This window comes from Giraffa tippelskirchi, chromosome 1, assembly GCF_054371585.1.
Source record: "Giraffa tippelskirchi isolate mGirTip1 chromosome 1, T2T-mGirTip1v1.2.pri, whole genome shotgun sequence".
NCBI lineage: Eukaryota > Metazoa > Chordata > Mammalia > Artiodactyla > Giraffidae > Giraffa > Giraffa tippelskirchi.
The window spans coordinates 123,843,931-123,867,590 of NC_137275.1; the positions used below are offsets into that span (position 1 = coordinate 123,843,931).

General features: G+C 37.9%; 1 long non-coding RNA gene across 1 annotated transcript in view; it reads right to left on the bottom strand.

The window, feature by feature from the left end:
• LOC145508065 (uncharacterized) overlaps positions 1–23,660 on the bottom strand; it is a 157,496-nt gene that overhangs the window by 117,537 nt on the left and 16,299 nt on the right. Inside the window, exons 2-3 of the long non-coding RNA XR_014055336.1 lie at positions 9,611–9,741; positions 705–798 (exon numbers count right to left, since the gene is read on the bottom strand). This is a non-coding gene — a long non-coding RNA (uncharacterized LOC145508065). The remainder of the gene's footprint in view (positions 1–704; positions 799–9,610; positions 9,742–23,660) is intronic.

Genomic DNA, 23,660 nt, shown 5'->3' on the forward strand with positions numbered 1-23,660 from the left:
GCCTTCCCTTGTGGCTCATCTGGTAAAGAATCTCTCCGCAATGCGGGAGACCATGGTTCGATCCCTCGGTTGGGAAAACCTCCTAGAGAAGGGAAAGGATACCTACTCCAGTATTCTGGCCTGGAGAATTCCATGGACTATATAGGCCATGGGGTTGCAAAGAGTCGGACATGACTGAGTTACTATCACTAAGGTCAGTTATAAACAACTTTCATTCTAGTGGCAACCTTAATTGCCCATGGATTAGGACATGCACATTCTTGGGGGTCATTATCCTGCCCACCATCCCCTATTAGACTTACAGGAGAGGTATTAAAGAACAGGAAGGGACATGTTTGCTGAACGGTCCAGTGTTTGTATTTAAAGGCTGGAGATAGTGAGTCTGTGGATTATTGGAGTACTTACCACTGGTGTTACAAGTTTACTCTGAGAAAGAAGTTGAGCAAAATTTAGAGGATTTAATTAGTGCAGAAAGCACAGCATCTGCCAACCTCTGTGATTCTCCATACGACGAGCATTTTTACCCAGCAGATGCAAAAAGGAAGCAAACTAGAAAACCAAAGGAGATGAAAAGAAATGGCCTGGTTCCCAGAAGGACACCAAAAAAGTGGAAACCAAAAATGAAATCCAAAAACAAAACTGAGAATAAATGACTGAGGAACTCAAAGCAAAGGCTGCTAATTGACCGCTCAGGGTGGACTCACCAAACCATGCACATCCAGGCACAAGACATCTCCACACACGGCTAAAGGCAGCAGCAAAGAGAAGTAAAAACCTCATCTTGGAGCCTCTGGGAACCTGCAGAAATAAATAAAGACCTTCTGAATAAGAACAAATGAAGCCACTGGAATGTTTCCTACAGCAAGAGTCAGCTACCATAATGGACTCAGGTGGACAAGAGAATGAGAAAGTCTTATAGTGAGGAGAAAAAAAAAAGTGAAAGTCACTTAGTTTTGTCCGACTCTCTGCGACCCCAAGGACTGTAGCCTGCCAGGCTCCTCTGTCCATGGAATTTCCCAGGCAAGAATACAGGAGTGGGTAGCCACTCTCTTCTCCAGGGGATCTTCCCAATCCAAGGATCGAACTTGGGTCTCCTGTATTGCAGACAGATTCTTTACCATCTCAGCGACAAAGGAGGCCCTACAGTGAGAAGAAAAGGGTCATCAAACAAGTTTTGAGTGGAAGTTGCTGGCAGTGAAGATGGAGGTGGATTAATTCAAGAGGGGCATCATAGCATGTGATTGATTTGGGGAGCCTGGTTGCATATATTTGGCTTTCTCTGGCTGTTTTTTTTTATAAGTGGGGACAAATACTAGGGAGGCAGACAGTTACTTATTAAGTCTTAACTGTCTACAAACACAGCCATTGTCATAAAATCAGATTTCATAAAATTATGGTCACCATACAAGCCTCATTTAATTTTGACCCTTGGCAAATAGACTCCCAAAATGGGGTATAAAAGGAATCAACATCCATACCCCACTCGCACCTTTCACATGGCACTACTTTCTGCAATTCCTCCAGAGATAAGGTCTTACTGGGGTCAGAGTCATTGGGGAGCTTCCCCCTGGCCCTTTCTATCATGCTGATGTCCTTTATTCTGTCTCCAGTCCAAAAGCTCACTTGTATTACAGAATCTCTTTCAATCCTCTTAAGCCCACAGAGGGCAACTCTCAGAAAGCTCTCCAAAGATTGTCTCTTACCACTGCATTTGATAAATCTGACAGAGTATCTGTCAGATCTTCTAAGTGTATTTAATGGATGGCTGAGCAAGTTTCAGCAAACAGCCCCAGCCATTATTTCTATCTTCCTGTTTCTCTGCATTTTTTTCCTTTAAAAAATCAAAAATGTGAATGTCTCCCAATTTAACCATCTTTCTTATACCCACCATTGAGTCACGAGTTTAATTAGCCCCCTGCTAAACCACAATGCCATCCCCACAAAATTGAGCACAACACAGCTAATCTTTAATCCTGAGTGAATGTCCACTGGCCAGTAAATTCATCTGGCTTAGCCTTAGATTTCACATCTGAATATTCTCCCCAGTATACAATGATATTGGGATTATATCCCATAACTCCCTGAGTACAGAGGTTATCTCTTTTTAAAGAAGACCTTGCACAACTCTGTCTAGATACTCTAAGTATCTGCATTTCCTCAGGAGCCTGAAATAGAAAATGATACGTGTTGAGGGATGGGACCTGAGAGGAAATGGTGGAGGGGCCCCGGGAGTCATGACTGAGAGGCTTCTGTGCAGATAACAGATGGTTCAGACTAGGGAGGGGCAGGGTGCCTCTGCCAGCAGAAGAATTTGAGAGGAATTTGGAGAGTCCAGTTCTACACATTATTTATATCTTCTCAAGAGCCCCGATGCCATCTCTCTGCACCTCACTCCTTTCTCACCAGTACTCGCATCTTACCCTAAGTGGTTTTAGTGGCATTTTGCCAGTTAATCATCATGTCCAAGCCTTGGTCTCAATCCCCAAGTGATCTCTGCTTATGGAGACATCACTGGTCCTTTGCATTAACATTGATTCTTGTGTATTTATTCCTCCTTTTCTCTAAGAACTGTCTCTAGGGCTACAGTCAGAAGCACAGTGATCACATAATCTTTGTCACCACTGCTACTGCCATAGCAGCCATGCCAGAGCAGTACACACTATGCTACCTGTAATAACTTCAGAAAACTTGATGCCACCTGAGTTTATGGAGTGGCCTCATCTCCTCAGGAAATAGGCTATCCTTGTTATTCCCTAATACAAGAGCAACCCAACTGGGTAAGCCTCCTCTTTCTTGGAGGCCAACTTGAAACCAATAAAAGTATCAGTAAAAGCCCCAACAGGAACAATGGTAGCCTCACATCAGAATAATCAAAGTGGACTTATTAAAGGAATAGAGCAAATGTGTGGGGAAGATTTAGGTAAATCACAAGCTGAAATTTCACCTCCCAGGACTTGTAAAACAGAGTTGCTACTGTCCCTACACCTGAAGGCCTGAGGGGGACAAACAGTCCTTGAAATGTGGGAGAGAGATGCTTGGAGAAAGCTAGGAGGTGATACCTAGTATGATGCAGGAGCATGCAGGCAGGAGGCACAAAAGACCAGAGGCAGCCGCACAGACAGGCAGAGGGGAAAGCAAAGGAAAGGCATTTTCCTACCTCTCACTCAGGGTTTCCAACTGTCAAATGGAAACTAAGAGGAAGAATGAAAGCCAGTCCACTGAGGTAGTCTATACAAGCCAACTTTCTGGCTCTCAGAGCATGCTGAGAACGGTGGAAATGGATTAAGTTGGAAGATACCCTGAAGAAAGTGTTTATACCCGTATCACAGGTAGAATTTCTGGAAACGCCAAACAATATTTTCATTAAATTAAAAAACGCTTATTTACACCACCACATCTAGCTTCAAACGTGACTACTGATTGTATATTGTTTCAGCTACCTGGCATGGTGAGCCCTTTAATATCTGAGGACTCCATTTCTTGATGCATCTGCCTCTGGTCGGGCATATGGGGCTGGGGTGGAGGATGTGGTCAGTGTGGGGAGGATGCCTGGGCTGGATGAGAAGGGAGGTGAGGCGACAGGAGGTGGAGGGTCCTCCAAGGCTCATGTGAGCATACTGAGAGGACAGCTGAGGCTTAGGAGGCTGGGCTGGGAAGTCTGAGGGGCCAAGTTGAAGAGGAGTTTGGGGTGAGGAGGCAGGAGGTGAGGAGATTGAGGTGAGGAGGTTGAGTTCAGGAGGTAGGAGGCGCGTGGGGCCAGTGCTTATAGAGCTGAGGAGGTTGGTGGGACTTAGGGGGCAGCTTGGTTACAGAAGGAGGTGTGAGCGTTCAAGTGCATACGGTGAGGGTAATGAAATATGGGTTTCCTGCGGCCACAGAAGGGGAAGGCAAGAGCACATTCTGTCGAATCTGACTGGAATTGGAGGTATTTGCGTAAACTCGTAGTTGTAAATAGCTAGATGAATAGATAAGTGGATAGACAGATATAGATAAAAATATGTACGTTGGTGAAGATTTTTGCACTTTTACATATAAATGTAAGGGAGTCTGGGAAAATACAAACTTACTTTATCAACTATAGTAGAGGAGAAAAGAAAGTGAGAAATGGTTTGAAGCATGTGGAGCAAGAAAAAATATGCCTGCCATAATTTGATCTAAATTGAAAAAGGGCAAAAACCTTCTTTATAAGACTTCTCTTTGGAAAGAGATTGGTATAATCTTATTGAGGAAGGAAACCATGCACGGTATATAATACAGTGCATAGTTCAAAAAATGAAGCCAATTATATCTGGAGAAAATCATAGTTGGAAAAGATGCATGCACCCCAATGTTTACTGCAGCATGATTTACAGCAGCCAAGACATGGGAGCAAGCTAAGTGTCCATTGACAGAAGAATGGATAAAGAAGGTGTGGTACATACATACAATGGGATATTACTCTGCCATAAAAAGAACAAAATAATGCTCTTTGCAGCAACATGGATGAATCTAGAGACTGTCATACTGAGTGGAAGTAAATCAGACAGAGAAAGACATATGATATGGAATCGCTTATATGCAGAATCTAAAACAATGGTACTAGTGAACTTATGTACAAAACCGGAATAGTCATGGATGTAGAAAACAAACTTATGGTTACCAAGGGGGAAACGGCATGAGGGACAAATTGGGAGATTGGGATTGACATATACACACTACTATACATAAAATAGCTAACTTATAAGGACCTGCTGTATACAGCACATAGAACTCTGCGTAATACTCTGTAATGACCTATATGGGAAAAGAACCTAAAAAAGAGTGTATATATATATATATATATATATATATATATGTATGTATGTATGTATGTATGTATGTATAACTGATTCACTAGACTGTACAGCAGAAACACAAAACTGTAAATCAACTATACTCCAATAAAAATTAATTAAAAAAATGAAGCCCAAGCAAGTTTGGTAATTTTCCAGTGTCACACACCTTTATGCAACAGAGCTAGAAGTCTTCCCCAAAACAGTATCAAGACTTTCCAATCTTAATGACACGAAGGGCTGAATCTGTACTTCTAAGATAACATTTTTGCCTTTCTCAAAAATGGAAAAATAATTGTTTTTTATTTGAATGTTCAAGCTTTCCTTTATATGTTTAAATAATCAAATAGCATGTAAGACTTCGAGTCTATCATATTTTAGTCTTCCTGATATAAAGGATCTTAGAAATATGTCAGTAATTAGTTTTCACAGTAGATACTGCTGGCATGTGGATGCCCCTTCCTGTGAGAAAAGTATACTGCTTCCACAGGTCATATGTTTCTTTCTTTTATTTCCCCTGCTAGGCTCCATCATGAACAACCCTTGGTGTCTGAGATTTTCAAGTGAGTCCCATTAGATCTGGGCTGGGGCCAGGGGCACAGTGTTCTAGAAGATAATGCCCCCACTGACAAGAAGTTATGATCACTTTGTTTAATGCATCTTAATGTGGCAATTAATGATTTCTCAAACTATATTCTTTTTTTTTTTTCTCTTATTTTGCAAGTGTTCTGGCAGGGCCATAAATATACATTTAATTGTAGAATGTCAGTTTTGTTTAGAGTGCCACTTGGCTGCCTGCCTGGCCCCATAGAAATGAGATCAAAACCCCTTCTGTACATATGACTGAACTGAATTTCACTGCTAGGAGAAACTAAATTTATTACTTACTTTCCTTTTTTTTTTTTTTTTTGCAACAAAGCACATTTAATAGCCAGTGGTCAGTCCACTGAGCAGTATAGATTTGGTCATAATCAAACTATAGGGGAAAAAGAAGATATTGGATTTTGACTTAAATATTCCCATAAGGGTGGTTCACATACCCTTGTCTAAAGAGGGATTACCTATGAGTGCTTCAGTTTCTGTTGTAACCGGTGATGCAGCTCCAGTCAACAGAAGGGTGGCTGCAGAAGTGAAAGATGGAGCTGCACTGACAGCCTGATGCTCATTTGGCCTCAGACTGACAGTGTTGCGTTGTCACAGGCGACACAACCCACGACAGAGAGTTGTGTGTCCTCTCTCTCCTTGGCTGTGAGTCAAACTGCTTGCCCAGGATCCAACTGGACAGTAGAACATCATTTAAAAGAAACCTACATTAGTCCATAATACAAGTCCATTATTATGTATAATACATAATACAAGTCCATAATACAATAGCCATGCTATTGTATATATATAACATGTATATTATATGCATGCATGAGTGTGCGAAGTTGCCTCAGTGATATCTGACTGGGTGACCCATGGACTGTAGCCTGCCAGGTTCCCCTGTCTATGGGATTCTCTGGACAATCCTATACTATTCTTGCCTTTAACAAAATGTTCCAGTTTTCAAAATCAACAACAATCTGCTGCTGCTGCTGCTGCTAAGTCGCTTCAGTCGTGTCCGACTCTGTGCGACCCCATAGACGGCAGCCCACCAGGCTCCGCCGTCCCCGGGATTCTCCAGGCAAGAATACTGGAGTGGGTTGCCATTTCCTTCTCCAGTGCATGAAAGGGAAAAGTGAAAGTGAAGTCGCTCAGTCGTGTCCGACTCTTAGCGACCCCATGGACTGTAGCCTACCAGGCTCCTCCGTCCATGGGATTTTCCAGGCAAGAGTACTGGAGTGGGGTGCCATTGCCTTCTCCACAACAACCATCAATCAATGGTTAAAACTCAAATGAAGATTTTCTAGGTATACGAAAGAACACTTGAACTTACAGCAGAAGTTTGCTCCATTATATACACAGAGTACACATATAATGCATTCAATGTTCTAATCACAACTGTGCAGATTTTAGAATCCAATTTATTAATTTGCTCTTACTATTAATATTGGTGCTTCCCAGGTGGTGCTAGTGGTAAAGAACTTGCTTGCCATTGCAGGAGACATAAGAGACTTGGGTTCACTCCCTGGGTCGGGAAGACCCCCTGGAGAAGGGCATGGCAACCTGCTCCAGTATTCTTATCTGGAAAATTCCATGGACAGAGGAGCCTGGCAGGCTACAATCCATGGAGTCACAAAGAGTGAAACATGACTGAAGCAACTTCGCATGCATGCATTAATATTACTCATATTTTTATGCACAGCAACAAACATATACTTTCATATTTTAAATAGATGAGAGATCATACAAGCAGTATTTCGACACTAAACATTTATAAATACACTGAGTATTATTTAAGTTATACAAAAGCACAAGTTACTATAATTTATGTATTGAAATTTAGGTACTACTTGAACTGTTTAGGTGTGTATTACCCAGATTTATATTTGTAATATGAAAAGGATTAGCCTAAAATAATAGTCATACTTGTATTTTATTTTCAAAATTATAAACGCTGTTACTTTTATCCATGTGAATTACAGTGAAATATATTCAATTATAAATATAATCAATATTAACCACTGCTTTTAATTGTCTTGAGATTCGAATAATATTTAGTGAACATTTTGCATAAGTTGTAAAAAAGTCTTAAATTATATATTATTTTTATTTCCATAAATTATCATAATTCTGAATGAAATTTATTAAGTAACAAAGTGTTAATTCATTTCTGGTCTCACTTTAATTTATAAAAGTTGCAAATTACACTCATTAATGTACAAATTTCTGTATCTTGAGTAGTGGCAAATTCATTAACCTGTTTGCAATTCTGCTTTCGGATGATTGATTAAAACGCCACACAACCCAGCATTTGAATCAGTTCTAATGAGGTGGGTGAAACTGGAACCTATTATACAGAGTGAAATAAGTCAGAAAGAAAAGTACCAATATAGTATACTAACACATATATATAGAATTTAGAAAGATGGTAATGATGACCCTATATACAAGATAGCAAAAGAGGCACAGATATAAAGAACAGACTTTTCGACTCTGTGGGAGAAGGCGAGGGTGGGATGATTTGAGAGAACAGCATTGAAACATGTATATTACCATATGTGAAATAGATGAACAGTCCAAGTTTGAGGCATGAAACAGGGCACTCAAAGCCGGTGCACTGGGACGACCCTGAGGGATGGGGTGGGGAGGGACGTGGGAGGGGGGGTTCGGGATGGGACACACATGTACACTCATGGCAGATTCATGTCAATGCATGGCAAAAACCACCACAATATTGTAAAGTAATTAGCCTCCAATTAAAATAAATTAATTAATTTTAAAAATGCCACACAACCATGTCTCTGAGTGTCTTTCAAAAATATTTCATAAAAGCATATATTATAGAATTTTAACTATGAAGCTTTCTATATGCATGCATGTGTTCAAATACATTGACACATATTGTATATGTGTATACACATGTGTAGGCATGTGTAATATAAACAGATATATTAATATTTGTTAACTAGCAATATTTTACTTCCAAATCCTTAGACTAAAAAATATAGTTTTTCTAAGAGGTATCGGGTAACATCAAAAGCAGTTTTATATCTTTGCGGATACTAAAGAACAACGAGTTCCATATTATCTGTACAATTTTGTATTGAAATGGATTAGGGAAAGTCAGAAATCAGACAAAAGAATGCATTTATGCATGATGACCAGACTCTCCACATTTGTATCCTGTGTCAATACCACCTAGAGTTGGCAAGGCCACGCGAGGATTCTAAAATGCCAGGAAGAGGAACAAGTCAAGGATGGGAAACAAGAGAGAAGCACAGGGTTTGGAGCTTGAGAGAAAGAAGCCGAATGTGATGAAAGTGTAGGTAACACTGTCATAATGAGTATAGCAGGGACATCTGAGATGATGGTGTAAAAGGTGTGACCTTGGCAATTTCAAAAGAGAGCATGTAAAGAGCTGTTCCCAGACACACCTCAGGTGCCTCAGCAGGCAAGGCCAGGGAAGGGTTGTCAAGCAGCCCGTGTAATGAAGTCTTGAGAGATGGATCCTTGGAAAGAGACACAGCAAGACTGGACGGTGCAGGAAGATGCTAAGGAAACAGAAGGAACTTAGAGAAGCGATGCTTCTGTTTCACCTCTAAGATCAAAACGTCTCTACTAAAAATACTTCTTAAAGTAAGATCACACTGTGTATCTTTGATGATTTTGAGACTAGAGACCAGAATTGAGAAATACAAAAATCATCAATTAGGACGTTTCCTATCAATCTTCAGCTCGAGGACCTCAGCTTTTTGCCAAAGATGATTTTTTTTTTTTCAGGTAGGATAAAATGACAAAACAAGTCGATGACTTTTAAAATAGCTTCTATTAGATATTATTTTCTCACATTTAAAGGTGATATCTGTTATAGTTGGAGTGTGGGAGCTGGTGGGTGACTCAGGATCTTTGCAGAGTTTTCCCCAGACTTATCACCCCAGGATCAGTCATGCCTTACATTTCTTCCCTCTAATTCTGGTGGGGTTTTTTTTGCACAAATGTCTCTCTCCTTCTGTTAAGGTTCATCATACCTCACCTGCTGAGACTTCCTCTTCTTTATCCAGGGATCCAGAGGAGAAAAAATTTCCATTCTTTACACATTTCATTACATAAATTTTAAACATTTCTTACACAACTTGTGTTGGGAAACATACAAATCCAGCTCTATCAATTCAGTATTTTCTTCTGTAATATTCCTAACACAAATGTATACATACCTGAAAAACTCGAGTAAGTACTATTTAGTAAGCAGCAGGCATCATCTCTCAGTAGCTCTAATGTCTACAGATTACCTCCATTATCTTTTGTACCTACTGTTCTTCAGCTGGTCTTAAACCTTCACCTTTGGCTGAAAACAGTAAAAGATATGGAACATAATATTGAGAACAAATCATAGTTCCTGCCTTCAAAAAGCTTAAAATTTAGAAGAAGGAGGATAATATAAAACACTCAGAAAAACAAAACAAAACCTGTAATCCAGATATCAGCTGAAGTCTCCATTTGTTTTCCATTTATGACTGCTTTCCTATCAAATATGTAACTAATCAGAAATGATCATATATAGCTAGATATTATCCATTTTTCACAATACAATGAATCATAAGCTGAACACAAATTTACCTGGATTTCATACATGAATCGTAGCATTAGCACATCATTTGTGTGTATCTTAAAAACAGAGTGTTCTGTTTACATTTTATTTTAACTTTTGGAAATTTTGAAATAATTGCAAGCAATACAGCCAGTATGCTGGCTTACACATATCACTTAGTTATTAAGTCTTTTATAAAATGATAATGGAAAATTTATTTCTTTCAGTTTAAAAATAACACTGCACCATAAATCCAGATTTCATTCTAATAATGTGTCACTTTGATGACTTGAAGTAGATTAAAGATGACCAAAACATAGAGTAGAAAAAAGAACAGCTATATTTTATAGGTTCACAGATTTTAGTAAAATTCCACAACTGAGATAAAAGGAATGAGGCTTATAAAATCCAGAAATACAAAATTAATTTAAGCAAAAATTTATTGCAGCCAAAAATATGATATCTGTATATTTGTTATTTGAGTCACATAAAATTATTATCTTTTACTATTACAATCAAAATAATAAGAACTGGAAAAAATAAAAGCTTAAAATGTAATGTCACTGATATTTTATTTCATGTGCTTTGCACAAGACAAAGCTAATGTGCCATCAAATGTGATGAACTCTATGTGTGATCTAAAGTATTTTATAATTGTAAATGTTTTGTTCTTAGTCCCGTGACTAAGTGATAACAAAGACTTAAATGTAAGAGCATCATTGCAAACATAAATGTATTTGAACAAGCATGTATTTCCACAATTCCATGAATAGTATTAGTCGTAATATAATATCATCGTTGTAATTTTGCTAAGTGTCTTATGCTGCACTATGACTGTGTTGAACTCAAATTTTTGAAAAATTAAAAAAAAATGAGCGAAGTATGCAAATAAAATAAACTGTCTTGTTTCCACAATTAACCTTTCAGAAGGAAGTTATAATAAAATATTAACTGATATCAGAATACCATGTATGTGCCTCCAGGCATAGATCTATCAACATTTTACTATTTTACCGTGAAAACATTCAGAGAAGTCATTCCTTTCTGTCCCAGTAAGGACACCTTGAAATCCTTTAGTGATTTGGTGAAGATCAGCTGTAGAAAGGACTATACCAAGAACTTGACCAGTTTTCTCTGAAATGGTACATGTTCAACCAGCCCATGCATATTTAAAAATTAGATATGGGGAACTGAAAATTATCCAGTCCATTAAACTGTATAGGTACAGTTCAGTTCAGTTGCTGAGTCATGTCCGACGCTTTGCAACCCCAGGAACCGCAACACTCAAGGCCTCCCTGTCCATCACCAACTCCCGGAGTCCACCCAAACCCATGTCCATCGAGTCGGTGATGCCATCCAACCATCTCATCCTCTGTCGTCCCCATCTCCTCCTGCCCTCAATCTTTCCCAGCATCAGGGTCTTTTCAAATGAGTCAGGTCTTTGTATGAGGTGGCCCAAATATTGGAGTTTCAGCTTCAACATCAGTCCTTCCAATGAACACCCAGGACTGATCTCCTTTAGGATGGAGTGGTTGAATCTCCTTGCAGTCCAAGGGACTCTGGAGAGTTTTCTCCACACCAGAGTTCAAAAGCATCCATTCTTCGGCGCTCGGCTGTCTTTATAGTCCAACTCTCACATCCATACAGGAGTACTGGAAAAACCATAGCTTTGACTAGACAGATCTTTGTTGACAAAGTAATGTCTCTGCTTTTTAATATGCTGTCTAGGTTGGTCATAACTTTCCTTCCAAGGAGTAAGCATCTTTTAATTTCATGGCTGCAATCACCATCTGCAGTGATTTTGGAGCACAAAAATATAAAGTCAGACACTGTTTCCACTGTTTCCCCATCTATTTCCCATGAAGTGATGGGACCAGATGCCATGATCTTAGTTTTCTGAATGTTGAGCTTTAAGCCAACTTTTACATTCTCCTCTTTTACTTTCATCAAGAGGCTCTTTAGTTCTTCTTAACTTTCTGCTATAAGGGTGGTGCCATCTGCATATCTGAGGTTATTGATATTTCTCCCAGGAATCTTGATTCCAGCTTGTGCTTCCTCCAGCCCAGCATTTCTCATGATGTACTCTGCATATAAGTTAAATAAGCAGGGTGACAATATACAGCCTTGACGTACTTTTTTTTCCTATTTGGAACCAGTCTGTTGTTCCATGTCCAGTTCTAACTGTTGCTTCCTGACCTGCATACAGATTTCTCAAGAGACAGGTCAGGTGGTCTAGTATTCCCATCTCCTTCCTCTAAAGCACACTTTCTTCATATGTATCTTAGCTATATTTTATATGTTTGACAAACTGATAAAATCTGTATACCAGTGAAATGTCACAGAGCATTGAAATAAATGGAAGTGATTTATTTAGAGTAAACCCATACTAATTTATCACAGGTGTTTTTAGAAGGGGCTCAAAGGCAGGCAGACAAACTGACTGGATGAAATAATCTGTTTTCAATTCTAAGTAATTTTACAAATTCTAACAACGATAATTTAAGTTTTAACTTAAAACAGGATGTAAGTTGTGCACATGAGAGCCAGTGGAGATCAGAGAATCAGTTTCACTCACTCCCTCCACTCGTTCATTCAAAAAATAATACCTAATTTTATTAGTACCAGGCACTGTGAATTCATATATGTCTGTGAGCAAGAAACCTCAAGGGAACCCAGGTCTAGCAGAAAACACAAAAGAATGCAATAACTGTATTATGAAATTATGGCTACAACGATGGAATGTATAAAGTGAAATTCATCCATCCATTCAACAAATATTTAGGCTCTGGTGTCAGGCACGACTGAGGTTCTTGGGTGTATCAATAAAGGACACGCTGACACCTATCCTCTACCATCCTATTTTAACCTGAGGGAGAGAGATGATAAGGAAGGGAGACACTTAACTTGTATTTTTGTAGTATATAAGAAAGTGATAAGTTATATGGGAAAAAAAAGAGACAGAGAATAAAAGGAACTGGGAGCTGGGAGAGAGATAAAGACACAATATTAAATAGGCTTTCTTGAGCCAACACAATAATTTGAGCAAAGACTAGAGGAGATGAAGATATTAGTGAACCAAGTATTGAGGGAAAAGGTATTTCAAGCAAAAAAGCAGAGGTTGCAGAAGGGACTGTATTTACCATGTTCAAGGAAGGGAAAGTGAGCTGGAGAAAAAGGCGACCAGAAGAGATTTTTCTATGTTGGAAAAATGTTTAACTTTCTGGAAACTTTTTAACTACAAGTGCAGTTACTTTTATTGATATATATATATATAGATAGATAGATAACTATTCTAGTTATCTAACTATTCTCATGTGAGCTTTGTTAGCGCCTTTTAAGGAATTTGTCCATTTGATCTAAGTTGTCAAATGTATGGGCATAAAGTTCTTCATATTAATTTCATAAAGTTATTCTTCTAATATTATTAGGATTGGTTGTGTTCTAATCCTTCAATCCTGATGTTGATTATTTTGTCTTTTAATAATGTTATACTAGTTTGTCTAATTAATCTTTTCAAAGAATCAGAAATGTTTTCTTTGATTTTTCTTAACTGTTTTTCTCTTTGCAATTTGATTGATTCTTTTCTTATATGTCTAATCTTATTCATTCTGCTTACTTTGTTTCCTTCTATTTTCCTGGTGTGATATGTAAATAATGAACTTCAGAACTTGCTTCTTTCATAATCTAACCATTTAACGTTATGTTTCCTACTAAATACTACTCTTTGTGCATCCCACAAATTTTGATTCATAGCATTTTACTTCAATTCAAAATATTTTCTAATTTTCTTTATAATTTGCCAATAGAGTCATATGTTTTTTAGAAGCATGTTAATTTCCAAATGTTTAGGGATTTTTCATATAACTTCGATTATTGATTTCTAATGCAATGCTCTCATCATCAGATAACAGACATTGCATTATTTCAGTTCTTGTTGATTTCTAAAGGATTGTTTTATGGCCCAGAACATCACCTATCTTTGAAAATGTCTTATGTGCATGTGTCAAGAATGCTTATTCTGATGTGTTGACTCAAGGGATCTATAAATGTCCTTTAGGTTTAGTTTGTTGATAGTACTGATCTATTGTTTCATAGCCTTACTGATTTTCAAACTGCTTATTTTTTTTCAATCAATTATGAGAGTTGTGGCTTGATCTTATTTTCTTTATATTTTACCATTTTTTTACTCATGTTATTTGAAAATTGTTAGGCACAAACACAAGACTGTGATTTCTATTTAGTGATTCAGTCCTTTTATTACATAATGTCCCTCTTAATCTGCACTAATATTACTAGTTTAGATGTCTACTTTATCTCATACTTATGTATGGACTCTATTTTTTTAAATTCATGTTGGCATTTTATATTGTTTTCCCAGGCTTTTACTTTTAATCTGCATAGGTATTTGTATTTAAATTGGGATTCTTATGGATTATATATAGTTGAGTCTTGCTTTTTCATTGAATTTGAGCATCTAGATGTAAATATTAGAATATTTATAGCTATTTATTGGTTTGGTGAAACAGAATTTGCCATTTTTCTAGTTTTTTTAAAATTTGTTTCATCATTCCTTTGCCTCATGTTCTTCTTGCAAATGAAATAACTTAATATTTTTTATGATTCCAATAAGTTTTAATATATTTCCCTGATTTGGTACTTAGTTTTACTGTTTTTTTTCAAATACATTTAATGATTGTGTAGATCATGTATCTATAAAGTACACATTTAACTCCTTCCTTAATAATGGTCTGACTTCACATGTAATGTAAGAATTTTACAATCAAATGCTCTTAATTTCTTTTTTCTATTTTTTTAGTTGCTATTTAAGTAAATTTTTACTTTTGTATCTTATAAGCCCACTGCATTTTGCTATTTTTATCTGTACTCAATATTTCATCAAAGAAATCAAAATAAGCCAAAATATTTTATATTTATAACTTAAATATTAACAACAATTTTCATATCTTAGCATTGATCCAGTTTTATGTTATATTATTTATAATTTTTTAAATTACACCATATAGTTATTCTGTTCAATAATGAAATTTCTCATTGTCTGTTTGTTTAAAAAATAGTCTTTATTTCTCCTTAATTTCTAAAAATAGCTCACATTTAGGTCTTTAATCTATTTTGATCTTACATTTAGGTTTTTAATCCATTTTGAATTCATCTTTCTGTATGGTATTAAAGAATATTGTAATTCCATTCTTTTACATGTAGCTGTCCAGTTTTCCCAGCACCACTTTATGAAGAGACTATCTTTCCTCCATTGGATATTCTTACCTGCTTTGTCATAGATTGATTGACCATAGGTGAGTGGGTTTCTTTCTGGGCTTTCTATCCTGTTATATTGATTTATATTTCTGTTTTTGTGCCATCAAATGAAACCATAAATAAGACCAAAAGAAAATCCATGGAATGGGAGAAAATATTTTCAAATGATGTGATCAAAAAGGGATCAATTTCCGAAATATAGGAATAGCTCATACAGCTCAATATCAAAACAAACAAACAACCCACTCAAAAAATGGACAAAAGACATAAATAGACATTTCTACAAAAAAGACATCAGTCTGTCAGTCAGTTCAGTTGCTCAGTTGTGTCCAAATCTTTGTGACCCCATGGATTGCAGCACACCAAGCTTCCCTGTCCATCACCAATTCCCGGAGCTTGCTCAAACTCATGTCCATTGAGTCGGTGATGCCATCCAACCATCTCATCCTCTGTTGTCCCCTTCTCCTGCCTTCAATCTTTCCCAACATCAGAATCTTTTACAATGAGTCAGTTCTTTGCATCAGATGGCCAAAGCATTGGAGTTTCAGATTCAGCATCAGCCCTTTCAATGAATATTCAGGACTGATTTCCTTTAGGATGGACTGGTTTGATCTCCTTGCAGTCCAAGGGATTCTCAAGAGTCTCATTTAACACCACAGTTCAAAAGCATCAGTTCTTCAGTGCTCAGCTTTCTTTATGGTCCAACTCTTACATCCATACATGGCTACTGGAAAAACCATAGCTTTGACTAGACAGACTTTTGTCGGCAAAGTAATGTCTCTGCTTTTTAATATGCTGTCTAGGTTTGTCATAGCTTTTCTTCCAAGAAGCAAGCATTTTTTTAATTTCATGGCTGCAGTCACCATCTGCAGTGATTTTGAAGCCCAAAAAATAAAGTCTGTCACTGTTTCCATTGTTTCCCCATCTATTTGCCATGAAGTGATGGGACCAGATGCCATGATCTTAGTTTTTCGAATGTTGAGTTTTAAGCCAACTTTTTCACTCTCCTCTTTCACTTCTATCAAGAGGCTCTTTAGTTCTTCTTCACTTTCTGCCATAAGAGTGGTGTCATCTGTATATCTGAGGTTATTGATGTTTCTCCCAGCAATCTTTTACTTTTTTTTTTTTTTCCACTTTTGGAAATCTTTCACTTTCACTCCTGGTGACATTCACTTCCAAAAGAGACATAGAAATGACCAAAAGGCCCATGAAAAGATGGTCAACATCACTAATTATCAGAGAAATGCAAATCAAAACTACAATGAGGGACCATTTCACCCAGGTCAGAAGGGCCATCATCAAAAAGTCTACAAATAATAAATGCTAGAGAGGGTGTGGAGAGAAAGAAACCCTCCTATGTTGCTGGCAGCAATGTAAACTGGTGCAGCCATTACGGAGAACAGCATGGAGGTTTCCTGAAAATCTAGAAACAGAGACAATATTATCCAGCAATCCCACTCCTAGATATATTTCCAAATAAAACAATAATTCTTAAAGATACATGCTATAGCAGCACTATTCATGATAGTCAAGACATGGAAACAAATGCCCACTGACAGAGGAATGGATAAAGAAGATGTGGCATGTGGCTGATTCATGTCAATGTATGGCAAAAACCACTACAATATTGTGAAGTAATTAGCCTCATGGCTGATTAGCCTCATGGCTGATTCATGTTAATGTATGGCAAAAACCATTACGATATTGTAAAGTAATTAGCCTCCAATTAAAATAAATAAATTAAATAAATAGATAAATAAATAAATAAGATGTGGTACATATATACAGTGGAATATTACTTATCCAAAAATATGAAATAATATTATTTGCAGGAACATAGACAGACCTGGAGATTATCATTCCAAGTGAACTTAGTCACACAGAGAAAGACGAATATCATATCATTTATATGTGGAATATTAAAAAAACACAAATGAACTTATTTCCAAAACAGAAATAGACTAAAAGACACAGAAACTAAACTTACAGTTACCAAAGGAGAAAGTAGAGGGGAGGGCTAAATTAGGAGGGTGGGATTAACATACACACTATTAAATATAAAATAGATAACCAAGAAGGACCTACTGTATAGCACAGAAAACTATACTCCATAGTATTTAATAAACTAAAGAATCTGGAAAGAATATACATGAATCACTTTACTGTACACCTGAAACACATGAAATTGTAAGTCAACTACATTTGAAGCAAAATTTTATAGAAATACTTCAAACATTTGACAAATTTTTTAAAAAGTCAAGATTTTGTATACTGTGCACACTTGTCTCTTTGTTAAAAGAGGAACAAAGCTGTTTCTAGCTTTCCACACCTTAGTCTGAAGCTGGAAACACCCTGCTGCATTTCTCAAATGCATTGAAAAAAAAGAAGTAGCATTTCCCTTACATGTTATGTTATATAACAGGAGATGGCAAGAGTGAACGTCAACATTCTAGGAATCAGCAAACTAAGATGGACTGAAATGGGCGAATTTAACTCAGATGACCATTTTATCTACTACTGTGGACACGAATCCCTTAGAAGAAATGGAGTAGCCATCATGGTCAACAAAAGAGTCCAAAATGCAGTACTTGGAGGCAATCTCAAAAACGATAGAATGATCTCTGTTCGTTTCCAAGGCAAACCATTCAATATCACAGTAATCCAAGTCTATGCCCCGACCAGTAATGCTGAAGAAGCTGAAGTTGAATGATTCTATGAAGACCTACGAGACCTTCTAGAACTAACATCCAAAAAAGATATCCTTTTCATTACAGGGGACTGGAATGCAAAAGTAGGAAGTTAAGAAACACCTGGCGTAACAGGCAAGTTTGGCCTTGGAGTACAGAATGAAGCAGGGCAAAGGCTAATAGAGATTTGCCACGAGAACGCACTGGTAATAGCAAACACCCTATTCCAACAACACAAGAGAAAACTCTACACGTGGACATCACCAGATGGTCAACACCGAAATCAGGTTGATTATATTCTTTGCAGCCAAAGATGGAGAAGCTCTATACAGTCAGCAAAAACAAAACTGGGAGCAGACTGTGGCTCAGATCATGAACTGCTTATTGCCAAATTCAGACTTAAATTGAAGAAAGTAGGGAAAACCACTAGACCATTCAGGTATGACCTAGATCAAATCCCTTATGAATATATAGTGAAAGTGACAAAGAGATTTAAGGGACTAGACCTGATAGACAGAGTGCCTGATGAACTATGGACAGAGGTTCGTGACATTGTACAGGAGACAGGGATCAAGACAATCCCCATGGAAAAGAAATGCAAAAAAGCAAAATGGCTGTCTGAGGAGGCCTTACAGATAGCTGAGAAGAGAAGAGAAGCGAAAAGCAAAGGAGAAATGGAAAGATATTCCCATCTGAATGCAGAGTTCCAAAGAATAGCAAGGAGAGATAAGAAAGCCTTCCTCAGTGATCAGTGCAAAGAAATAGAGGAAAACAACAGATTGGGAAAGACTAGAGATCTCTTCAAGAAAATGAGAGATACCAAAGGAACATTTCATGCAAAGATAGGCTCAATAAAGGACAGAAATGGTATGAACCTAACAGAAGCAGAAGATATTAAGAAGGGGTGGCAAGAATACACAGAAGAACTGGAAAAAAAGGATCTTCACGACCCAGATAATCACGATGGTGTGATCACTCACCTAGAGCCAGACATCCTGGAATGTGAAGTCAAGTGGGCCTTAGAAAGCATCACTATGAACAAAGCTAGTGGAGGTGATGGAATTCCAGCTGAGCTATTTCAAATCCTCAAAGGTGACGCTCTGAAACTGCTGCACTCGATATGCCAGCAAATTTGGAAAACTCAGCAGTGGCCACAGGACTGGAGGAGGTCAGTCTTCGTTCCAATCCCAAAGAAAGGCAATGCCAAAGAATGCTCAAACTACTGCACAATTGTACTCATCTCACATGCTAGTGAAGTAATGCTCAAAATTCTCCAAGCCAGGCTTTAGTAATACGTGAACTGTGAACTTCCAGATGTTCAAGCTGGTTTTAGAAAAGGCAGAGGAACCAGAGATCAAATTGCCAATATCCGCTGGATCATTGAAAAAGCAAAAGAGTTCCAGAAAAACATCTATTTCTGCTTTATTGACTATGTCAAAGCCTTTGACTGTGTGGATCACAATAAACTGTGGAAAATTCTGAAAGAGATGGGAATACCAGACCATCTGACCTGCCTCTTGAGAAACTTGTATGCAGGTCAGGAAGCAATAGTTAGTACTGGACATGGAACAACAGACTGGTTCCAAATAGGAAAAGGAGGACATCAAGGCTGTATATTGTCACCCTGCTTATTTAACTTAAAAGCAGAATACATCATGAGAAATGCTGGGCTGGAAGAAATACAAGCTGGAATCAAGATTGCCGGGAGAAATATCAATAACCTCAGATATGAGGATGACACCACCCTTATGGCAGAAAGTGAAGAAGAACTAAAGAGCCTCTTGATGAAGGTGAAAGAGGAGAGTGAAAAAGTTGGCTTAAAGCTCAACGTTCAGAAAACTAAGATCATGGCATCTGGTCCCATCACTTCTTGGGAAATAGATGTGGAAACAGTGTCAGACTTTATTTTTTGGGGCTCCAGAATCACTGCTGATGGTGACTGCAGCCATGAAATTAAAAGACGCCTACTCCTTGGAAGGAAGGTTATGGCCAACCTAGATAGCATATTTAAAAGCAGAGACATTACTTTGCCAACAAAAGTCCGTCTAGTCAAGGGTATGGTTTTTCCAGTGGTCATGTATGGATGTGAGAGTTGGACGGTGAAGAAAGCTGAGCGCCGCAGAATTGATGCTTTTCAACTGTGGTGTTGGAGAAGACTCTTGAAAGTCCCTTGGACTGCAAGGAGATCCAATCAACCCATCCTAAAAGATATCAATCCTGGATGTTCAATGGAAGGTCTGATGTTGAAGCTGAAACTCCAATACTTGGCCACCTCATGTGAAGGGTTGACTCATTGGAAAAGACCCTAATGCTGGGTAGGATTGGGGGCGGGAGGAGAAGGGGACGACAGAGGATGAGATGGTTGGATGGCATCACCGACTCGATGGACATGGGTTTGGGTAGACTCCGGGAGTTGGTGATGGAGAGAGAGGCCTGGTGTGCTGCAATTCATGGGGTCGCAAAGAGTCGGACACGACTGAGCGACTGAACTGAACTGAACTGATGCTATCTGTATTACCTCGTATACTATCTAAGAAAAAGAACAATATCTATCTTCTCTATATCTTTTATATTTTATCTTCAAGTGTCTCCCAAAGGGACATTCTCAAGGCTGTGAAACCCTTTCCAATAGCTAAATTTTTTAATATACAAAATCTTGTCAGAGGAAGTAACTGAAATATTAATGCTGTTCAGTTCAGTTCAGTCGCACAGTAGTGTCCGACTCTTTGCGACCCCATGAATTGCATCACGCCAGGCCTCTCTCTCCATCACCAACTCCCGGAGTCTACCCAAACCCATGTCCATCGAGTCGGTGATGCCATCCAACCATCTCATCCTCTGTCGTCCCCTTCTCCTCCCGCCCCCAATCCTACCCAGCATTAGGGTCTTTTCCAATGAGTCAACCCTTCGCATGAGGTGGCCAAAGTATTGGAGTTTCAGCTTCAACATCAGACCTTCCAATGAACACTCAGGATTGATCTCTTTTAGGATGGATTGATTGGATCTCCTTGCAGTCCAAGGGACTCTCAAGAGTCTTCTCCAACACCACAGCTCAAAAGCATCAATTCTGCAGTGCTCAGCTTTCTTCACCGTCCAACTCTCACATCCATACATGACCACTGGAAAAACCATAGCCTTGACTAGATGGACTTTTGTTGGCAAAGTAATGTCTCTGCTTTTAAATATGCTATCTAGGTTGGCCATAACCTTCCTTCCAAGGAGTAAGCGTCTCTTAATTTCATGGCTGCAGTCACCATCAGCAGTGATTCTGGAGCCCCAAAAAATAAAGTCTGACACTGTTTCCACTGTTTCCCCATCTATTTCCCATGGAGTGATGGGACCAGATGTCATGAACTTAGTTTTCTGAATGTTGAGCTTTAAGCCAACTTTTTCACTCTCCTCCTTCACCTTCATCAAGAGGCTCTTTAGTTCTTCTTCACTCTCTGCCATAAGGGTGGTGTCATCTGCATATCTGAGGTTATTGATATTTCTCCCGGCAATTTTGATTCCAGCTTGTGTTTCCTCCAGCCCAGGCGTTTCTCATGATGTATTCTGCATATAAGTTAAATAAGCAGGGTGACAATATACAGCCTTGACGTACTCCTTTTCCTATTTGGAACCAGTCTGTTGTTCATGTCCAGTTCTAACTGTTGCTTCCTGACCTGCATACAGGTTTCTCAAGAGACAGGTCAGATGGTCTGGTATTCCCATCTCTTTCAGAATTTTCCACAGTTTATTGTGATCCACAGAGTCAAAGGCTTTGGTGTAGTCAATAAAGCAGAAATTGATGTTTTTCTGGAACTCTCTTGCTTTTTCGATGATCCAGCGGATATTGGCAATTTGATCTCTGGTTCCTCTGCTTTTTCTAAAACCAGCTTGAACATCTGGAAGTTCACGGTTCACGTATTGCTGAAGCCTGGCTTGGAGAATTAATGCTGTAGAGACATTTATAGTATGAAAGAAACAATTTTGTCTCAGCATATCAAAGGGAATTTTCAAGTAATACTTTAAATTCAGCTTCTAATGAAGAAGAATTTTCCCATGTGCCTAGAACCATATACCTCTTCACCCTAGCTGCACCTCATCGGACCAAGCTTCGTGAGCGAGGTGCTGTCATGTCATAAATTGTTTTACCCTCTTTACTAGTAGGTTGTTTGGGATGATCCCTAGGCGTAGGACTGATTGCAGGAAGGTCGATTCTATCACTTAGCTAATAGTAACCTATTTAGCTTCACTTCATCTATTATTTCTTTAACACACTTAAATGAAATACCTCCTCACAAAATTTTTTTCAGAAGTAACAGAATGCCACTGTTCATATGATAAAAGTTCAGAAAAGCTACTAGATGCATCTATAGTAAGATGAGGATAAAACCAAAGTGGAAATCATTTTATCATCTTTAAAATTTGTGAGATAAACCCAAAGGGAATCTTGTTCCTCCTTTGTGGCATGTGCCTTTGTCTGTCTCATCGAATACTTATTTGATAACTGTTTCATCCTATCCCCATACACACACAATTATAAATATATAGTTTCAGAATCAGAATTATGTATTTGTAGCACCCAACCTTATTCCTTACTCAAATAAATGTTCAAAAAGAAGGAATTAATATTGTTAGAAATATAAACTCTCCACACAACCTCAAAATGTGTACACAAATGGAGCGCTTGCAAATGCTGTTAGAAACAGTCCTGATCATTTTTTTAATGGATCAGATTGAAGGAAGGACTCTCCCAACCCATTCTGCGAATCCTATCCCAAGACCCCCCTACATGCCTGTTATATACATTAAAAAAAAAAGACTGAATGAAACAGAGTTTTGAGAGATTTAAAAAGCTGGCAGGAAAAAATAAACATGATAAATTTCAAAAATGAGTTCTGCAAATTAGAAAACATTCGAGATCAAAAATATGACTAAGGAGACCAGTCTAAGAAGACTGGATATGGCCCTTAAGTATGTTTATGTAACAAGATAAAACATATGGTTTTGTGTCATGTTTATTTCTATATGGACATAATAATATCCATCTGACTTCCTCCTGACTCCTCACAACAAATCACAATGCTCTTGGATTATAAACACAGCTTGTGTAATCCAAATGCAGCTATGTAACTAATGGGGTGTTTACTTTTATTATCAGTGTTTAATACATTTGTATATATTTTAAAGTGCTTTATTCAGAAGTAAAGATGAATTGTCTAAATTGAAAATTATACATGAAATTAGGACTTAGATCTTTAAATCTTTCATCGTTAACACGACTTTGACAAGCAGAAGAAAGTGAATGATTCTGGTATATTTTTCTTTGCCAAACACTATCTGTTACAATTCAGAGTTGCTTTGTTACTTTACAATTTATCACCTAAAATGTAAAATAAAATTCCTTGATGTCTCTGCTTCTAAAAGCTAAGTAAAGATTTACATTTTGCAGTGAATTTGGGAAAGTGGATATAGATCATTTAGAACAAAATTTCCCTCTTCTATTCCAGTTTGTTAATATGTTATGGTTACTGGGTCTATTTCTGTCTGTCTTTTAAGCTATTTTGAACTTATTTTTGTATATGGTGTGAGGGTATGTTCTAACATCATTGATTTACATGAAATTGTATAGTTTTCCCAATACCACTTGCTGAAAGACAGTCTTTTCTCCATTGTATATTCTTGCCGCTTTTGTTGAAGAATAATTAACCATAGGTATGTAGGTTTGTTTCT